This window comes from Trachurus japonicus, chromosome 17 (assembly GCF_045865225.1).
Source record: "Trachurus japonicus isolate A0001 chromosome 17, Traja_1.0".
Taxonomy (NCBI): Eukaryota; Metazoa; Chordata; class Actinopteri; order Carangiformes; family Carangidae; genus Trachurus; species Trachurus japonicus.
The window spans coordinates 7104853-7125395 of NC_140923.1; the positions used below are offsets into that span (position 1 = coordinate 7104853).

The 20543-nt window shown below is 43.0% G+C and overlaps 1 protein-coding gene across 6 annotated transcripts in view; it reads left to right on the forward strand.

Moving 5' to 3' along the window:
- LOC146969948 (nuclear receptor coactivator 2-like) overlaps positions 1-20543 on the forward strand; it is a 67380-nt gene that overhangs the window by 2656 nt on the left and 44181 nt on the right. For 4 of the 6 annotated variants that reach the window (XM_085804762.1, XM_085804765.1, XM_085804764.1 and 1 more), the window contains exon 2: positions 10682-10745. The gene's annotated coding sequence lies outside the window, so the exon portion shown is untranslated. Of the gene's footprint in view, positions 1-10681; positions 10746-13624; positions 13849-20543 lie in introns of those variants that run through there. The other 2 variants (XM_085804767.1, XM_085804763.1) reach the window with 2 other exon arrangements.

A 20543-nucleotide genomic window follows, 5' to 3' on the forward strand; every position in this document is an offset into this window, starting at 1 on the left:
CTGTTAGATGCTTAACCGTGTCCAGAAGCATGAATCACAAATCATGCATGTTCAAGGATCAAACTGGATCCTTTACTACTTTTGTTTTTACTTTTTTATTCTTTTTTTTTACCATTTCATCACCTCAGCTTTAATGTTAAAAGGGCAGCAATTTATCTGCTCATATGCCAGCGTGCTTCAATGCCATTTCAATGCCAAAAGTACCTTATGTGTAAGTGGTGCTGCAGCAAGAGTGCAGGAATGTACTTAAGAACAAGATCTTAACATGAGATTGGCAGCTTGCCCGGTGTGGGATCCTTTAGTCGCTTGAATTCACTGAACCACGTGAGGGCTCAAACAGTTCCCTGACCAATGACAACAGCAGCAGCGGCAGCAGCAGGAGGAGGAGGAGGAGGAGGAGGAGGAGGAGGAAGGGCAGAGGCTTGACTGTGCAGTTCTTCATAACAGGTTTTCCAGCAGGTCTTATCCTCTGCAAGCAAATCCACGCTAAGAAACACACATATGCTCTTTTTAAAACCATCCTGGCCGTAAATGTTTGACTGAATTGGAAACAGACAGATTGTACCCAAGTCTAATGCTGTTTTTTTATTTTTTATTGTCTGTTGTATTCCAGGGCTCCAGACTAACTTTTTTTTATTTACTAGGAGCACATTGGCCCCAACTAATTATAGGGGCTCACACCATAAATTGACTTGCAAAGCCAATATTAACTTTTCCTTTTCATTCATGATCCTACACACATTGGCCTGACACCTGTAGTGACAGATACAAGATTTTTTTTAGTCATTCCTTCCACATTTTACCAGCGATAAAAAACAAACAAACAAAAAAACACCTGCAAATATAATAGTTACACAATGCACATGTGCAAGTAGATGAAAAATTAAAGGTATTCAGGAAAGAAAATGGATTTTGAGCCCACTATGAATCTTAACATTAGTGTAATCACTCATCTATCAGACGATGTAGGCCAAACTTTGTGCAAAATTCTATTTTCGAGTGAAAGTGGGGTAGTTTTTTTTCCGCATTGGATAATGCAGGCGCACAAATTATGCGTCACGTTGCTCACGATTCATCAGCCAATGATATCAGGATCCGTTATCCATCAATCAAACGTCTGGGAAAAACGAGGAGACTCGTCCACCACCACCGACACAAACTCTCCTCCGTCCCACCTCCACTCTCCTCCTCCAGATCCCTGCGCTCCATCACTTAGCCTCGCTAGCTAAGTTAGCAAGCTATAACGTAGCAAGTCTACTAGCTAACAGTTAGCCACGTTAGCTAAACACACTCGCACACACACACATTTACACACCGAGCTCGGCCCCGCCCCAAACATTGAATATCCCACCCACTTGATAATGACCAATCAAATTAGTTTTCCTTACTAACTTGTGCGGCAACTTGTGGAAGGAGGCACAACAAACAGGACAAACGGCCATTTCTGAACACCTTTAACTTGCACTCTCAAATTTTAGGGGCAAAATGGCTCCATTTAGGGGTATAAAATATGAACTAACTGCAGCAGTGACGTTACACAGCATCTTTCTCTGTCGCCAAACAAACCTGATGAACATTTCTCAAGACGCGAGGATTCAACAGATGGTGACCTCACCTCTCCACATATGTAGGGACCCACAACCTTGTCAAGACTGTAGCTACCTGACACACACACACACACACACTGTCTCCATCCATTCGCCGCTGGTGTCGAGTTTGTGCGGACATAAGTGTGTTTGTTTACTCCAAAGTGTTTGTTTATGTTTGGCTCCTCTCACTACCACAAACCTATCAGACACACGCACATGCGCAAACACACACATGCGCACACACACACACACTGCCACCTGGCCTCCTGTCACGTAGCAGAGACAGTCGTCTTCCAGGTCTGATCCTCCTGAGACCAAGTGCTCTAATTAACCAGCGCCACACACACACACACACACACAGCTAACGCACATGTACCATCTGACGACCGCCATACTTCACTCGTGTGACTCATTATATCAGTTGCAGTGAGTAATATGTGTATTAGTATAATTCAAGGGTGTGCATTTATAGGAATCTGAAGACTGAAGAATTCAGCAGCATCATTCATGTGCACAGTTTTATTTTGAAAATACCGGTAATAACAATACCACTTTTGTTTTGAAACAGTTTTGTTTTCATTATCCTTTGTTGTAGCTGCTATTGTCCTGTTTTACACCAGTTAACAGCTGATTCAATGTCTCATCTTTTCTTGAAACGTTTCCAAATGCTCAGTGAATTCAGCCAAACGTGTCACAGATCTGTGGCTGGTTTCTTCAGGTCTTTGCCGCAAGCGTTATCTGCTCGATCTGTTTTTATTTCTGTGAATGAAACCGATTGAAAAAGTGCAACAGGATCCTCTTCTCTTCAGAGACAGGAAGACAACACAAAACACACAACACCAGACAACACACAACACAAACAGGCCGCACGCCAAACCGAAAGCTGAAGTGATCTGAAGTATAGCTGACCCGGCCCGCACTCGGCTCAGAAACAGGATGTGATGTCACGGGTCGCATGTAGAAAGGCTGGTCGGTCGGGGGATTGTAAACAGTCAGACAGAGTGAGAGTGACTGTGCAGTGTAGTATTGTTCACAGCAGGTCGTCTGCACAGGAAGCAACACTGCAGCACTTTCTATTCAACCATGAATAGAGAATAAAGATTTTTTTTTCTCGCAAATATGTCATCTGACATATTTTAGTTCATATAAAAACTGAGAAAAACTCCAAGGTACTCTCTTTAAATCAATAAAATGCCTTTATTTAACTGGCATATTCAAAAAATGAGGTGTTTTCTGAAATGTCTGTTTGACTCACTGATGAAGGCTTGATGCAGAAATGTGTCAGAGTTATTTTTAATATGTCATTATGACAAAGCCAGATAAATGAAGGCATTTTAATGATTTGAAGAGAGTGCCTTGGAGTATTTCTCTGTTTTTACATCTCCTGTGTCCCTCTCCAAAGAGAAACTTCTAATTGAGAAAGGACACATTTTTAAAATTGTAGTTCATTTTCAAATTTAGACTCTCTGGGTTTTTGTGTTGTGAAGAATTTCCTGATCGTCTCATGCAGGACGCAAATTTGCTTTTTCATGTCAGTCCTAAAAAGTGGAAAATGTTCAAAAGAGCTCCAGCAACACTTGTGGTATGAAAAAACAACTTTATTTGACCAACGAGTCCTAAAAAGTGAAAAGTAGGAAAACAAACCATCAAACAAACAAACGCATGTACAGTTATGGTGAGTAGCAGTCGGTGGGCTGGTCCCGTGTGCAAAACCTTAATGAGAGTTGTGCAGGGGTTGAGGCACCAGACCTGGAAGCCAAGTCAAGCAGGTTGCATAACAAGTGCTAATTTGGTTAGCTGGAGCTGACGGCGGCTGTAATTCTCCAGCGCTGTGACAGCAGGGCCGAGCCGCAGAGAGACAGAGACAGAGTCCACACTACAGGCCTCCAGTGGGATAATACAAGCTAATAGCATAACAGGCTTTTAGCCCGCGGACCAAACGTGGGACACGGGCCCGGGCCAGTTGTGGCGTTCATGGCCGCTTTCTGGCGGTGGCGCGGAGTTAACAGCAACAATAACAGCTGAACAGGAGGTTAATGTCGTGGTCACTGAGGCCAAAATTCACCATAGTCTTAAAATCTAGTCGTAGCCTACCAATTTTGATGCAACACTTCCCCAATCTCGTTTTTTCTCACAGTTTTTTTTGTGTTGTTGTGAGAATGGAATGGGGCGTTTCATCATGTGGAGTTATGACATTTATTGCATCAGGAAACAGTCTTTAAACTTCAATCTACGGACAACTTCTCTTTTCTTCTCCCACAGATGCAATCAGAAACTGGTTTGAGGCTGACACAGCTTTGGTTCAAGGTGTTTTCTTTACTCAGCGTCACACATCTGTGGCCGTGGGGGGGCTGCTGTGAGGAGTTTGAGGGGGGAAAAAGAGACAGTTGTAAGAATATAAAAGCTCTCGGCTGACGACTCATCTTTTGAATGGACGTAGTGTCATCAGTAGAAGTTTAAAAGACACGGTGCAGGTTACGTCTACTGTCAGTCACTCTGTTAGTAGAGCCGTCACAATCATAACATTTTACATACAGTAACGGTTAATTGCCATAGAAATAAGACCAGACCTGGAGAGTTCCCCTTTATAAGAGGACCAGTCCACTCAAACGGTGGGAACTGTGATGGAAACTAGACACTTCTGTTAGTTTCATCCAGCTGTTTTTATACAGATGAATGGAAACCATGTGAACGGTCGTTTATATGCAAAATGATTGCGACCAGCTCAAACGGCGATTAGCTGTGTCATAATTGTGACGGGGGGCCTATCTGTGACTGAAGTGTGACAAGTTGTCGACTACAACATCATATAATCTGATGCATGTGCAGATTGAAAAGGGAACACCAAAAGTGACACCCCCTCACCGTTGCTGTTTGTTGCAGCATCCTTCCACAGAGCACAGTGTGTTATATTGTTTTGCAAAAGTTGGGTCAAAGTTTTTGTTAATGGTATTGAGAAAAGAAAATTGCATTTAAGCCCACTATGGGTCTTAAAATTAGTGTAGCTAATCATTCATCTATCAGACGATGGAGCCTAAACTTTGTGCAAAATTCTATTTTTGAGTAAATCTGGGATGAAAGTGGGTAGTTTTTTTCACATTGGATAATGCAGGTGCATGCGTCACGATTCATTAGCCAATGATATTGGATCAAACATCTGTCAATCAAACGTCTGAGAAAAACGAGGAGACTCGTCCACCACCACCGACACAAACTCTCCTCCGTCCCTAGTCCACTCTCCTCCTCCAGATCCCTGCGCTCCATCACTTAGCCTCGCTAGCTAAGTTAGCAAGCTATAACCAAGGGGGCAGTTGTCGGTCTGAGAAGTGAATCTCACTTCCGCGTTCAAAAAACTGCAATCCCCTCGGCTGTCGCTGGGGGCTGGCTCCAGAAGGGAGCAACTCCAATCGAGCCCCATGTTAAAATCGCCGACTTTACAGCTTAAAAAAACATATTTACAGCCTGGTACATTTTATTTTTTTGGTCTCAACCGATAGTTTCTACCCCCGCACACACTCTGAGGGGTGAATTCTTTTTAAACTCTACCGTTTTACTGTTATTAGGTTAAAAGTTCTGGCCAATTAGGGCGCAGAAACGTTGAGTGACAGGTCCGGAGACCGCTGCTTCGAGGCCAGTGGGCGGGCCCTCGGCCGGCCAACCGCCGCACCGCTCCAAATATGGCAAGTAGAATCCAACATGGCGCAGCTCAAACCCCCGTAGTAGCGGCACAAAAAAGACTCCCCCAAACCAATGGGTGACGTCACGGGTGCTACGTCCATTATTTTTACATTCTATGGCTATAACGTAGCAAGTCCTCTAGCTAAACACACTCCCACACACACACACACCGAGCTCACTCTCAACCCAAACATTGAATATCCCGCCCGCTCGATAACGACCAATCAAATTCGTTTTCCTTACTCGAGTAAACTCGAGGAAACTCGTGGAAAGAGGCGCGACAAACAGGACAAACGGCCGTTTCTGAACACCTTTAATGTGAACAGTTCAGCAAGTGGAGGATGAAATGATCTCCAAAAGGCGTAATGTTTCAGATGACACATTCCTAAAAACAATATTGTTATTTTCATTTTCAAAATGACAGAAAAGGAAAAGGGGGTGCAGCAAAGGTTTGGTCATCCTGCATGGTTAGTAGTAGCCCCCTCTTTGGAAACTATTTTTTTTTTATTTGATGATGCTTATATTATTATTTTTTGTTTATTTATTTCATTTTTGACACGTTCGAAATAAATAAATTCATTAATTCATTAATTCTTTCGTTCATTCATCACAGTGTAAATAGTAAATATCTATCTCAAGTCTTCTGGGTTTCCCATTCTTTTGCAGGCTGCTGCTGCTGCTTTGTTTCCCTTTTTTTTTTGTAGAAAACAAAAATAATACGCTGATATTGCTTCAAATATTACAAAAGAGTGTTTCATGTTTAACTTTTGGAGATCATTTCATCTTCCACTTGCTGAACTCTTCACATGAACAGACCAGTGGCGCCCAAACACGCTGTATAACATCATGTGTTAATGGACGGCAGGATTATGGCAGAGTGGTCAACGTGTGGTGATGGTCCTTTAACCAGCTCTGGGCTCAGTGAAGCTGCTGCTGCTGCTCATCACGTGTCCCCATAGAGTTTAATCACAGCCAGGAAGTAGGCCGTCTGTGTGTGTGTATGTGTGTGTGTGTCTCATTGACTTTCTGTGGCACTCTCTCACTCTACCCTCTCTCTCTCTCTAACTGTCTTACACTGTGTGTGTGTGTGTGTGTGTGTGTGTGGTTGTTTGCCAAAGCCTAATATAGTGATATCTCTTCTGCAAATAAGTTACAATGAAACTGAGTCTAAATGCTGCGAGCTACGGCGGCGACGACCGTCTGTTTACGTTTCCTCCTCCCTGGATTCAGGAAGAGGATGGTTAACTGTGCTGTACCTCGGGGGAGTATGTTGTGTGATCAAGATATTTGCATTTTTTTGCCTGTCCCTTCCCAGAAGCAAACTGTGGGCCGTCCTGCTGAGCCGTTGTGAGCGTCGTCGTCTTCCTGTAGCAGGAAACGCAATTTTTTTCTTTTCTTTTTTGACAGAAATTCATCTTAACTCAAGTCGCTAACTAGTTTTTCCTGCAGCCTTTGACCACACCACGGCACAGAGGAACGTTTCCTGGGATTATTAATATTATTATTATTATTGATCAAACTCCTTTAACGTGTCCAATCACAGCGTCTGTCTGAGTCGTCTTTCTGTCACTGTGCGCTCAGGAACATTTGCACTTGCATGTGTGCTTGTGCAATTCACAAAGCAGTTGGTTGGAGATTAGCTGTCCATCCCTCCTACACACACACACACACACACACACACACACACACACACACACACTCTGACACACACACACACACACACATGCACGCAGCCATCTCTCAGCAGTGGCAGGTGCACGTCGAAGTCGCTCTGTGGTCGCAGTCGGCTGTGTCCAACTGACTGAGAGCGACTCGCTGTCTTTCACTTACACACACGCACACACATGTACCTACACTGAGAAACAACAACACACACACATACACACAGATAATATACACACGCACGCACGCACGCACGCACACGCCAGGGGGAAGAGCCAGCAGATGTTTCAGATTTGGCCGCTGACCAAAAAAACTCACTTCTCCTTTTTACTACTTTTTCTTTTGGCGTTGTCAGTAACCATTTCCACGCACACACACGCACACACACACACACACACACACACACCTACACTGTGCCTTAACTATTATATTGCAATCGCAGCATTTCAATTCCTCCACAGTTCACGGTAAAACACTTCATTTTTCCGATTAAATCGACGGCTGAACTTTAAAGCCTCGGTGTCACTGTCTATGACGATATAAAAACAAAAAGCTCCTCTGTAAACTTTTGGTCACCTCTCTGTCTCACCGCACCACATTTCCCATCAGCCCCTTCCTGCGTCTTGCCACAACCCCCCCACGCCCCCACCCTCAACCCCAGCCTCCTCAGGAGCTTGTCTCCAATTTCTAAAGAGACAGGTTCAGATCTCCTCCTGTTCTGCTGCTTTCCCACTAAAGTCAGGCTGTCTTTATGCTTCAAGTGGCCCAATTCTGACTTTTTTCCACTCAAGTGGCGCAGATCGGATCTGTAACATGAACGTGTACACGAGAGAAAAAAAAGCACGATATCGGATACTGATCAAAGTCAAAGTCAGCTTTATTGTCAATCTACAATACAGGACATACAGAGGATTGAAGTTGCGTTTCTCTCAGACCCTCGGTACAGACAATAAACATTTAAGACAATCTACAAATCTAGAATATATTATAAAAAAATATAAAAACTAAACCAGTACTAAAAAAAGTAAAAAAGATCGGATGCTGGCCTCCGTTATATGTGGAAATAAATCAGATACAAAGCGGATTTCAGTCTAAACAGACAGATGGGATATTCCCTTCCTGGCACTGTGAGTCGTATGTTATCAATAATGCGTCGATAGCGCATATTGATGACAGTGTGTGCAGCTGACCGGCTGACTTCCTCTTCTGCTTTGGTAGCCAACTGCGTCTATGCGTGTCGTTTCACGCAGGCCAAGCAGGCGTAAATGCAGATACAGTAACAGATATGGGTCACTTCAATAAAACATGTGAACAGACGGACGAAAAGATCGGATAAAGGCAACAAATTGGAATAAACAGCCGTAGTTTTAAAGGTTTTAAAAGGCTTTAAAGTCTTTTTCTAGTTTGTTGTCTTTGTATTTGATGGAGACAGTGTGATGCACTTGCTCAGTTTTACCTCCAGCCTATGGTGGCCCTGAGCGCTCAACATACATAAGAAAACGCATGCAAAGACACAAACGTGCTACACATTTATAAAAGTGTTTCCAGGGACACTTTTGTTTGATGCTTCTTGACTTCAGAAGTTATGAAGACAACTACGAATTAGAGGTGTTTGATTAGTTTATTATAATCATAGTCATTACTGCTTGATTTTGAATTGAAAATATAAAAATATGTACTTAACTTTGTTTTTAGCCTGTTTTTTTTCCCCCGTGAATTTGTAGCACGGTCGCTCCAGTTGGACCTTTTTATTTCTATATAGAGTCAATAATAGCTAATACATGGAACATAAAACAAACACCACAATTGCAATATCCTACAGTTAAGCTGAGTCAAACAAACACCGTTTTGGTTTGATTTTAGTCTTTCTTGTAAAGGAATATCTAGATTTCAGATTTCTGATGCGTGTGTGTGTGTGTGTGTGTGTGTGAACGTCGACAGCCCTTTACGGATTCAGCTGATTGTTCAACTTTAGATCCACTGTGTGGAATTTTGCAGTTTCCGACTCAGACCCCGGCAAGAGGAAGAAGTGTTTAGTGGCTCTTGCATCACGACACTGAATCTGGTTCCACACTAGTCTGTTCCTCAGACGGTAAACAGAGACTAATAATAAACGTTTCTTCTTCTTAATTAATCTGGCCGAGTCGGGAAAAGGCCCCGCCCATCATCATCACGACACGTACAGTGTTTCCGTCAAAACTTCCATTTTGCAACTCCTGTGGACTCTTTCAGACGTTCAAGCTGTTTTCATTGAAGATCCGACTCTGACTAATTTACAACCGACATAATAAGGTTCAATTTTAAGCAATTTACAGGCCAGAAATAGTGCGTGAGGTCAGAGTCAGCGTGACCTTTCTGAGAAACCTTTACTACACCATCAGCAGCAGCAGCAGGAAGAGGAGGAGGAGGAGGAGAGAGAATGTGATTCACCGAGGACAGGACATGTGTTATGTGATATTTCCTGAAAAGATGAGTTTTCACCCGATTACATAAGAAAAGGCGGGGCGGCGATGTGACAGACAATCAGCGAGCAGGTAGAGTCTCACGGCAACAGGATACGTGAGCTGACTGCTCGGTTTGTTTGGAAATAAAAGCCGAGCAGCGTCCATTTTTCTTTCTTCTACTTCCATTCACTTCATCGCGAGCAGGTTTTCCTGTTCTGCGTCGGCTCAGCTGTTCAAATAAAGTTTCATCAAATCAGAGTTGGGGGGGGGGGGGGGGTTGTTTGTGATGGCAAACCGCGGAGTGGGAACTCGGTGAACCTGGACCGGCACCCACAGCGGCTCGGGGTCGGCCGCACAGTGTGAAGAAGGGCCGGGGCGGGGGGGCCGGGTCAGAGTCTGGGAAAAGCAGCAGGTTCTCTTGTTATTGTGGGAGAAAGTGAGACGATGTTTTAAAGTCGACGTCTGAAAAGAAAAAGGAGACTGTTAAAGGGATAGTTCACCCAAAATTGAAATTTCACTCATTAGCCTATATACTCACCCTCATGTGGACTAAGGGCTGGGAGAAGTTTCAGAGTCCTCCGTGGCTTCTCTGAGTTACAGGGGGTCTCGGCGTAGCAGTGCATGTCCATTATAACGGTTGCAAATGGATACCAACTGTCTTCGTAACAAAAAGACACACCAAAAAACATCCAAATACCTCCATGCTGCTCGTATGTAATGTCCGTCTTGTATTGAAGCCCCGAAATGCGAAATTGTTCCAAAAAAAATTAAATAAGTCTATATTTCAAGCTTGTTTTGTAGTGGAAGCTCCTCTTCCTGGAATAGGACAGACCCTGGTTTGTCCAAATTGAGTGACATTTCAATTTTGGGTGAACTATCCCTTTAAAAACTCAAACTCACACACATACACAGGTCCATACATTTGATCTTGGGCGTGTCCCGGCTCTATACGGAGGCGTGACCCCCCCCCCCCCGCGGTTATGAGTCGTCACTCATACCATAACAAAACAAAAAAGAAAAGCTGAGCAGGAAAGTCCGGTGAGGTTTGACACACAGCTGCTTCACCAGACCTGGAAAGTCCAGTGATTCTGAGAAAATGACCCGAGTCATATCACAAGAGCGCAGATATCAGTAAACAGCAGGCACAAAGTCTGTATTGTAAACTGTTGGGACACAGATGCATTGTGGGAGAATGAGGATCTGGCGTTTTTAGAGACTATAATGTTTTAGAGACGAAAGGTGAAGGTCACAGTAGTTGTTGTATTCTTTTATTTACATATTAATCATTTTGTTTTTTGTGTTTCACAGAGAACTGAATGATGTCACAAGGAACCACTTTGTGTACGTTTACCCAGAATGCTTTGCATATGAGGTAAGTGGACAGTTTTTATATTTAATCATGATATGTTTGTTTTTTTTTTTGTTCTTTTTTCGGTTTTCTTTTAATTTGTACAGTTTGTATCTTTTTTCTTTTACTTTTTTGGGATAACTTTATTACAGACTCAGGTCCATTATAAAAATGAATAAGAAAGAAAGAAAAAATACACAATAAGACACAATACGATTAAAAAAAAAAAGATCAATGGTGAATAGAAACTGGGACAGTAGCACAAAAAAAAAATACTCTTGACTGTTTTATATTGTGAAGGAGAAGATAGGTGAATCTGGGGAGTCAAACTCATTTTAGTTCATGTGCCACATACAGCACAGTTTGATCTCCAGTGGAGCCGACTGGTAGAATAACAGCATAGTAACCCATAGATAACAAGAAGTTGGTTATTAGTGCAAAAAATTACATTATTAAGATGTTTACATTGAATGAATGAATGAATGAATGAATGTCCCTTTTTACAAAACATATTATGAACAACTTGAAATTCCTGGAGACAAATATGTGCAGCTTCTACAACAACATCTGAGTTTTCTAGACTTTTCATGTTCGACACCTCTTTATCTCCGCCTGGTGATTTACACAACAGCTTATGCAAAATGCAAAAAAGTTTTACTGCACTTTACTGTGTGTGTATGTGTGAGTGTGTGAGTGTGTGTGTGTGTGTGTGTACTTTAGGACATGGAGCCGAGGTTGGGGTGGTGGGGGTTATGAGAACTGTAGCAGTGAAAATGGCTTCACAGTGGGATCAAAGGTTGAGAAACGCAGCCTGAGTTTAAAGAGCAGAGCATCTGAACCGGTGTGTGTGTGTGTGTGTCTGTGTGTGTCTGTGTGTGTGTGTGTGTCAGCTCGGGGACATCCTGACACCACGACAGGGAAAACGAAAGCAGAGACAGGTTTGTGTGCACGTGTGAGAGCCGAGGTGTGTGTATGTGTGTGTCTGTGTGTATGTGTTCAAGTGAGAGCATACTCACAAATTTTGTGTGTGTTCGAATGAGAGTTGTTTGTGCAAATATGCTCTGTGTGTGTGTGAGTGTGTGACCTGCGAAACACAGCTGCTTCCACCAGCACTCAGAGCTTTTTAAAAGCATTTTTAAAATTACCCATCTCTCTCTCTCTCTGTCTCTCTCTGTCTCTCACTTTATATTGTGTTATCTGCCATCTCACTTAGTGTGAGGCTTATTATCAAAACAGGGACGAGGCTTATTATTATTATTATTATGTAAGTGCTGAATGTACAGTCACAGCCTTTGTCTCTCACTCACTCTCTGTTTTCTCTCCGACATCCATTCGCTTTGATTCAGAAACGTCTGCAGACTTGGAAGGAAAAGCAACTTTGAAACTGTTGCGGTTTTGCTGTGAACGTGCACGTAAAAGTTTTTTTTTTTTTTTTTTCTTATCCTTCGAGATGTAGCGTAGAGAAATGAAACAGACTGAGATGTGAATGAGACACACAAACACACAAACACACAGACACACACGTGCAGCCTGTGCGAGACAAGGAGGAGGTGTGGGTTCTTGCAGCAGTTTGTAGGAAAGCTGGTTTTGGTTTCAACATCTCCGTCCATGCATGAAGTCGACTCTGTAGAGTAGGGCTGCAACTAACGATTATATTCATTGTCCATTAATCTGTCCATTATGTAAACGATTAATCGATCAGTTGTTTGGTCAGTAAAATGTTGAAAAATGTTGAAAAATATCAATCAGTGTTTCTCAAACCACCAGACGACATCCTCAAATGTCTTGTTTTGTCCACAAACCAAGGAGAGACTCAGTTTATTGTCATAAAGGAACAAAGAAACCAGAAATATTCACATTTAAGAAGCTGAAATCAGAGAATTTGGACTTTTTTTCTTAAAGGGATAGTTCAACATTTTGGCAAATTGACCCATTGCCATAATCCCTATAGTCATAGCAGTAGGTTTGTTACCTTTTTGTCGGTGCAAGCTATTGTGCTATGTTTTAGAGGTACATTCATGCAAAACCGCTGATGCGCGTTGCCTTCAGGGACAGTTTTTCAGCAAACAGTCTCTGCATTTACCTCTAAAACAACTCTGTCTGGCAACGTTGTGTTATTATCTCATAGCGTGGTGAATGTGCAGGTCACAACTTGTCCACCAGAGCGTTTTGGAGTTGTTGGATTGTGAATTTGATGAGTTTGATGAGGGAAACCAAGAAATCCCATGAGCCTCCGTAGCGTAGCTCTGAGCAGCTCGCGGCTCTGCTCCGCCGTTCTAAAAACAGCTTGCACCGACAATTAAAGGTAACGAACCTACTGCTATGACTATAGGGATTATGGCAATGGGCCAATTTGCCAAAAATGTTGAACTATCCCTTTTAAAAAAACCTTCTCAAACCGATTAATTTAATAATCCATCCATTTTTGATTAATCGATTACTGTAAAGAAATGGTTTGGAAGAACTGATATTACATAACCAACTCAGCCATACACACATACACTCATCGATAATATGAGGCCATTTCATTATTCAGTAAGCAGCAGTAGCTTTTTAAATTTTATTTTACTTTTTTACAATATTCGCCTCAGTTTTACACAGGTGTCAATAATATCAGTGTAAAATGGGAATAATATAATAATATAATACTCAGCTCTGCCTCAGTGTAATGTGAGTCCTAAATGTGAGATCAACAGGCCATGTAAATGATTCAGTCTCTAGAAAGGCTGAGGGAGGGAGGGAGGGAGCGCTGCCTAGGGCTAACAGGAGGGAGGAGTGTGTGTGTGTGTGTGTGTGTGTTGTGGGAGGAGACAGGGAGGAGTGTGTGTCTACGTGATGGGGGAGGGGACACAGAGAGAGAGAGAGAGAGAGGATTTGTGGCATGTAGTTTGTCAGCTGTCATTAGGCGCAGATGACACACACACTCACACACACGCACAAGAGAGAGTGAAAGAGAGAGAGAAATACACAACGAGATTGTGTTTATGCAGCGTGTGCAGCGTGTGTGTGTGTAAGTGTGTATAAGTGTGTTGACAGTATAGTGTGAGCACCTGGTGGCCGCTATGGGATGGCCGATGGTCGATGGTCAGCTCTGGACTGGTTATGGACAGGTTGAACCAACGCAGAGGTAAGTCAGTGAAGTGTGTGTGTCTGTGTGTGTGTGTGTGTGTGTGTTGCTCTTCACTGAACATCAGCTGTGTTGTTGACGAACCTGTTAATCAACGTTGGGAGTGATACCAGATTCCAGCTCTTGTTATTGTGATCTGGGCCAGTTGAGTAACTGCTGTGTTTGCTGTGTATGTGTGTGTGTCTATATGTGTGTGTATATGTATATGTATACGTGTGTGTTTGTATGTGTGTGTTTTACCTTCTGGATCTTAAACAACCGGAGTTACGTGGGGGAAAAACAACAAAAGTACCGTTAGTTGGTTTAGTTTCAGAATGAATCCTACTGGTTTAACTCACATGTTGATATGACTGGAATGACGTGACCAGTGAGTGACCAGTTGACAACATGTTGACAGTCCAGACCCATGAGTCCTCATCATCATCATCATCATCATCATCATTACTATTGTTGTTGTTATTACATAATAGAGCTCAGGCCACACCCACCTGAACTCTCACCTTCGTTTTAAACATCTGTGGAGTTTCATGACTGTGTGTTTAAACACAGCTGTGATGCTGCCCCACTGACAACAGACACACACACACATGTTTGTATGGCTATCTTTGTGAGGACACTCATTGACATAATGTATTCCCTAGCCCCTTACCCTTAACCATTCAAAATAAATGCCTAACCTTAACCATTACTCTTAACCGTACTTAAACCTAATTATAATAACCTAGTTATTATAACCTAGTTATTATAAAGTCTTAACCTTGGAAGGGGTCTGAGAACCTGAGAACCGGCCAAAATGTCCTCACTCTGATGGTTTAAAACTCAAACTAGTCCTCACATGTATAACTATACAAGTACACACACACACACACGCATGTAAACACCTGCCCAAAACAGCCTCAGTGGTAGTTCCCACTCACACAAACACACACACACACACACACACACACGCACACACACACACACACACACACACACACACACACACACACACTAACACAGAGACTAGTATGGCAAGTATGGAAAATGGAAACTATTGTATTTATCTTCTTAATACTTATCTGGGTTTGGTCTCATCTGAAGTTATTTGGGTTAATTATTTTGTACCTATAGCTACAACGTCCTGGAAATTAGAATAATCAGAATAATGAAAACAAATGATTAATTGCATCATTTATTTACATGAGACACACCTATTTACTCTTCTTTTACTGAGAAGTCTGGAAATTAAGGTCTGGATTGGAAAAAGTCTGGAATTTTGAAATCTGAAATGTGTAGGAACCCTGCAACACCAGCTACACAGTCACAGCTGATGATGATAATAATAATAATAGGATGATAACTATAATGTGTATTTGTTCCTAAACAGTGAGGAGTTGGATGCTCAGTGTGTGTGTGACCGTCTTAGTCAGAAGTGGACTTTGAGCTGCCATGTATTATTGTGGTTCTGACACACTGTGTGAGTGTGTGTGTGGCTGTGTGTGTGTGTGTGTGTGTGTGTGTTTGGGGGGGGGAGTGGTTGTGAATGACACACACACACACACACACACACACACACACACACACACACACACACACAGAGTGCAGAGTCAGCAGGCCGAGCTGCTCTGTCACCTGAGGTCTAACCAGCCAACTGTTAACTCAGTTTGCTCTGCTTCGATAACAACTGCTGTTAACACTCATTCAGAAAGCATGTTCACACAGCCGGGGGGCTGGAGGGGGAGGGGGAGGGGGAGGGGGGGCAACAACAGCAACTTCACTTCATAGTCTTTAACAAGTTGTTGAGTGCTTGAGTTTTTAATAAACAATAGAAACAATAGAACTCTGAAAGTTAGAAAAGTTCTTTTTTTTTTCAACTTTCATGTGTTTTTCAGATTTCCACCAACTGGAAAAAAAACAAAAACAAAACAAAGTTGTGTATCCTGTGGTCAGATTATGTCATCCGGTGTTTCTTTCTGTCACATCGACCCACAGCCACTCAGCTGTGACTGTATGGTAATTTTCACACTGACACCGGTCAACGCTGCTGCTGCTGCTGCTGCTGCTGCTGCTGCTGCTGATAAGTCATTCAGGGAGTTGAAGGTGGAGTTTGACCTCTGGGCTGAAACTCCTGCAGTGTGTCTCTATGTGTGTCACTGTGTGTGTGTGTGTGTTTTTGCTTTCATTTTGTATCAGTGTTATCTGAAGCTTGCGCCCATCAGGTGGAGTCTTCATATCAGATTGAAACTTCTCAGTGCGTTTTGTCGTCGTACTTATAAATCTCACACATCGTGCTGTAACGAGTAAACCTTCAGTTTTTATTCAACCTTAAGGAGCTTCATGTGAAACTCAAAAGCCAAGAGACGCCTCAAGAGTTTGTGTCCAGATCTGGAGACGAGACAAGAGGGGGCGAGTGTCACTGACGAAAAACAAAGCCTCTCTCATATGTCTCTATCTGTGTGTGTGTGTGTGTGTGTACAAGCTCCACTCTGATGTCCTGACTGTGTTTTTCCAAGCTCGCTCAAGAGTCCAGAGGTTTAACCACCACTGGACAGATTTGGGGCACGAACGCTCTCCACTCTGCTGCCTCGGCGCTTGCGTTAGTCGTCAATCAAGATCCTTGGACCAACTCCATCAGATTTACAGATGGTTCAACTAGAGCTGCAACAATTTAATCGAACAATAATGGTAGTTTTTTAAAGAAAAAAAAGTCAAAATTCTCAGATTTCAGCTTCTTAAAAGGAACATTGTGTAGGAATTCCTCCCATCTAGCGTTGCGGTTGTATATCGCAAGCAACTCAATCGTATTTTTCATGCTGCATTCACGTGAAATTGGGCAGACGGCAGACGGATGACAGCCGCTGCACGTAACGGCATAAACAATATGTTGTCATGGTGATGTCGTATTGTCTACCTGACCCACGTTTTACCGGCTTTCTCTCGACTTCTGTGACTAAAATGACATCTGGTTTGTTACCGACGGCCGTCTGCCCGACTGCAGGTGAATGCAGCATCAGTGTAACGCTCCATTCCTCCTCACTGCGTTACCGCGGTGACTTTTCACAGACGCCACCTCGACCTGAGCCGACAGGTTGTTGAAGGGGGGGATTACTGATTAATGAAAAACATACTTTTGAACCAAGTAACAGGAGAAGTTACACAATGTCCCTTTAAATGTGAATATTTCTGGTTTCTTTGTTCAAATTCAAATTCACATTTAGCACCATATCATGCAGAAGCAGTTCAGAGTGCTTTACATAGAGATAGGACAACATATAAAAAAGTAAACAGCAATAGATACTAAGACACACTGAAGTTCATACACACAAAGACATTTAAGGAAATGCACAGCTAAACAGAAAAGTCTTAAAGGCCCCATGGCATGAAAAATGTGATTTTTGTTATTTTTTCGTGCTTGGGGAGGTCTCTGGGCCACGTATATACTGCCCCATGCATCAAACTGGTCATAAACGGAGAAACACACACCGCCCATTTGTAGCAACATTCTCTTTGAGACGAGCAGATAGCACTTCCTCCTTTCTGTGATGTCACACACAAGGTAACTCCGCCCACCGTGACCAGTTGTTTTTTTGAATTTTTTTGAATGCAGCTTAGGCTTCAGTTAATTGCCTGTGATTGGACTGACCACATGCCACTCAAAAACAGTCAGCCAATCAGAGGAGAGGTTCTCATTCTCTCTTCTGATTGGCCAAATGACCTGTGCCTGCTAGAGCTCCAGAAAGAGGCAACAGAAAGGGGCAGTATAAACGATACTAAGCAGATCACAGGTACTCAAAACCAATGATACATCTTGTTAGGGATATCAGCAGGTAAATAAACCCAGAGAAAAGTGCACAGCATGGGGCCTTTAAGTTTGGCTTTGAAGGAGCACAATGTCGGAGCATTTCTGAGATCATGTGGTCGACTACGACAATAAACTGAGTCTAATGGTTTAAATAATGGACCGATCGATCGATAATGAAAATAATTGTTAGTTGCAGTTGTAGATTTAAACGTTTGTCGTTCTGTTTAGTTTCACGTATTTTACTGTGAAGGCGTCAGATCTGGGAACAGCATTTGGAGGACTATTGGTTTTTGTGTGTGTGTGTGTGTGTGAGCGCATGCGTGCATCTGTGCATACTCACACAATTGAGCCGGCATCTGGGCAGGCATGTTCAGCGTTATTGATTGCGGTCTATAATCGATCAGACTCTCACATTACATGAAGCTGCACATATGCAGAGTGATGAGAGGCTGAGCTGAGCTGAGCGGCCTCCTGGAAACAGCTGGTTTAAACCAGACAAGCTCTGCTCTAGTTTTTTATTTTTTTTATTTTCCTTCTTCTTCGTCTTGGTCTTCTTGTCAGAGGTCAGCTTCCAGTCAAACAGCTGCTCTCCTCTGGTCGAGTCAGTTTGTGGTTCACCATCATCATCACGATCTGGACGGTGCTGGTGACAGTAACACCTTCCTCATTTAGCTGCGGGCGGCTCGCCTTTAACTCTACAGCATTGATGATGATGGTGATGATGGTGATGGTGATGAGGTTAAAACCACATGTGAGAATCTTATTTAACGGCCTTCGCGCTCCGGTGACGCTGAGTTGAAAGTTTGACCTGTGCCGCTGCTCAAACACCAATTAGTCTGCGTTTGTTGAGCTGATGAAGAGTGGGGGGCAGGATGGAGGGGTTAAGTGGGGGAGGGAAGGGGCTGTTTACAGAATAAAGGGCATTCTGGTTGACGTGGGTCAGTGTGTACAGCTTGAATTTAGTGGCGACTCACTGCACACACACACAGAAAGGTGTTTGCTTGTCATTCCGGCACACGGGTGTCAGGAGTCCTCGGAAACTTTGACAACAATTCAATGAAAATAAAAAAAGAAAGGCCCTTTTTTTGTCATTGTGACCAAATTATATACAGCAGAACTGGTTAAAAATACTGTAATAACGGACATAAGACTGTTTATTAATCCCACACATGGGACATTTGGTTGTAGTTTGCAAATATAGAAATATAGAAACGATATAAGACAAACATATAGTTATGTACCAAAAAGTTTCAGGAATATATTCATTTTTTTACAAGAAGAGAATAAAGTTATATACACAGTGTTGGTAGTTGTAAGGCATAAGAAAGTATTGCACAGTTGGGAGGTGTACAGCAGTAAGATGTGAAGTTTGTACACAAAAATTTGGACAGTTGGACATAAATAACAACTGTAAACTGGAGGATGGGCTGTGTAATGTGGGTCGTAAAAATTCCACATGCGGTGCATCAGCTTTGTCCAGGGTGCAAAGAAAAAAAAAAGGTTTTGCATGAAATTTGAAAGGACACAACTGTCGAAGCCGTAATGGAAATCAGAAAGTGCCGCATGCAGCATCTCCAGCTCTCAAACCTCTGGCATACAGACTATTACTGAAGGTGAACAAAGAGGAATTATTAATTAAGACAGTGTCAGGATGATGCGTTTTCTTGATTTCCTTTCAAAGGTATAGATGTTGGTAGGTGGACGTCTCCGCTCCTCAGACTGGACGTTCAGTGTGTGTCGGACGTTGCTGTGACATCATCAGAGAGGCCTAACGTCGTCGTTATCCTCTTTAGCTGCATGTATCCAGATCCAGCGTTTTTAATGTTAAAGCCACAGAAAGGCAGACTTCCAATTAAAGCTGCAGAATAAGAGCTAATCTGAAATAATCTATCTATATTTGGGCGTCACAGTTAGACCAGCCAGTACACACACACACACACATACACACACACACACATGTACATCCAACATGGGAAGCAGAGTAAAGATAGATGAGAGGAATCACAGCAGGGAGGCTTTTGTCACACTAAATTTGAAACCGTGACTGAAAGAAGTTGAACTGAATCTGATGGATTTATTTATATCAAAATCACACACTTGTTATTATCCTATCAGAAATGACCGTTTCTACAGTTTTGCTTCCACCAGTGTGTGTGTGTGTGTGTGTGTGTGTGTGTGTGTGTGTGTGTTCCCACAACCACCTGTCAGTGAACTTTAATGAGCCGTAACTTACTGGACATGCAGGTCCTGTTTTCTCTGTGTATAAGGCCAAGTCATCAATTTCTAGTCAGACAGAAGTGAGTGAAATAACGTGATTGGTTGAGGAGTTGTTCCTTGTTCCGTCTTGGCAGCGACAGCCGGCCGGAGGAGGAGTGCCTTCTACTTTGTACCCAGATAACACTAAGTTTTTATACTGTGTCAGTCAGCTGAGGTGAAAACTGAATTGTAACTCCACAACAACTCCACGACTCGTCCGCTCTCTAGCTCTGCTGTTGAGAGGTGATGCTGCTGTCCATCTAAAGCCAGGCTATAGATCAACAAAATGCTTGTTGTCCCTGGCAACAGTGGGTAAGCCATGCAGCAGCCGCCATAAAGCCGGCGGCTCAGAGCAGCAGCAGCACCATCATCATCGCTGTGGCACCAAACAGCAGAGATGTACATAAAGAGATTGGACGTATTGACGCGGACACGCCGATGTGCAGAGATGCACACACACACACACACACACACACACTAATACACACACATGCACGCAGGGACGTACATAAACACACCCACCGTCATGTCGCCGGCCCCTCCGCCTGTGTGTTCTTAATCCAGCCACAGCAGGGTATTAAATCTACTTTATGTTTGTGTGTGATGGGGAGGCTTCGCTGGCTTAAAGACTGCGGCCTTGACAGGAGCTTAGACGCCA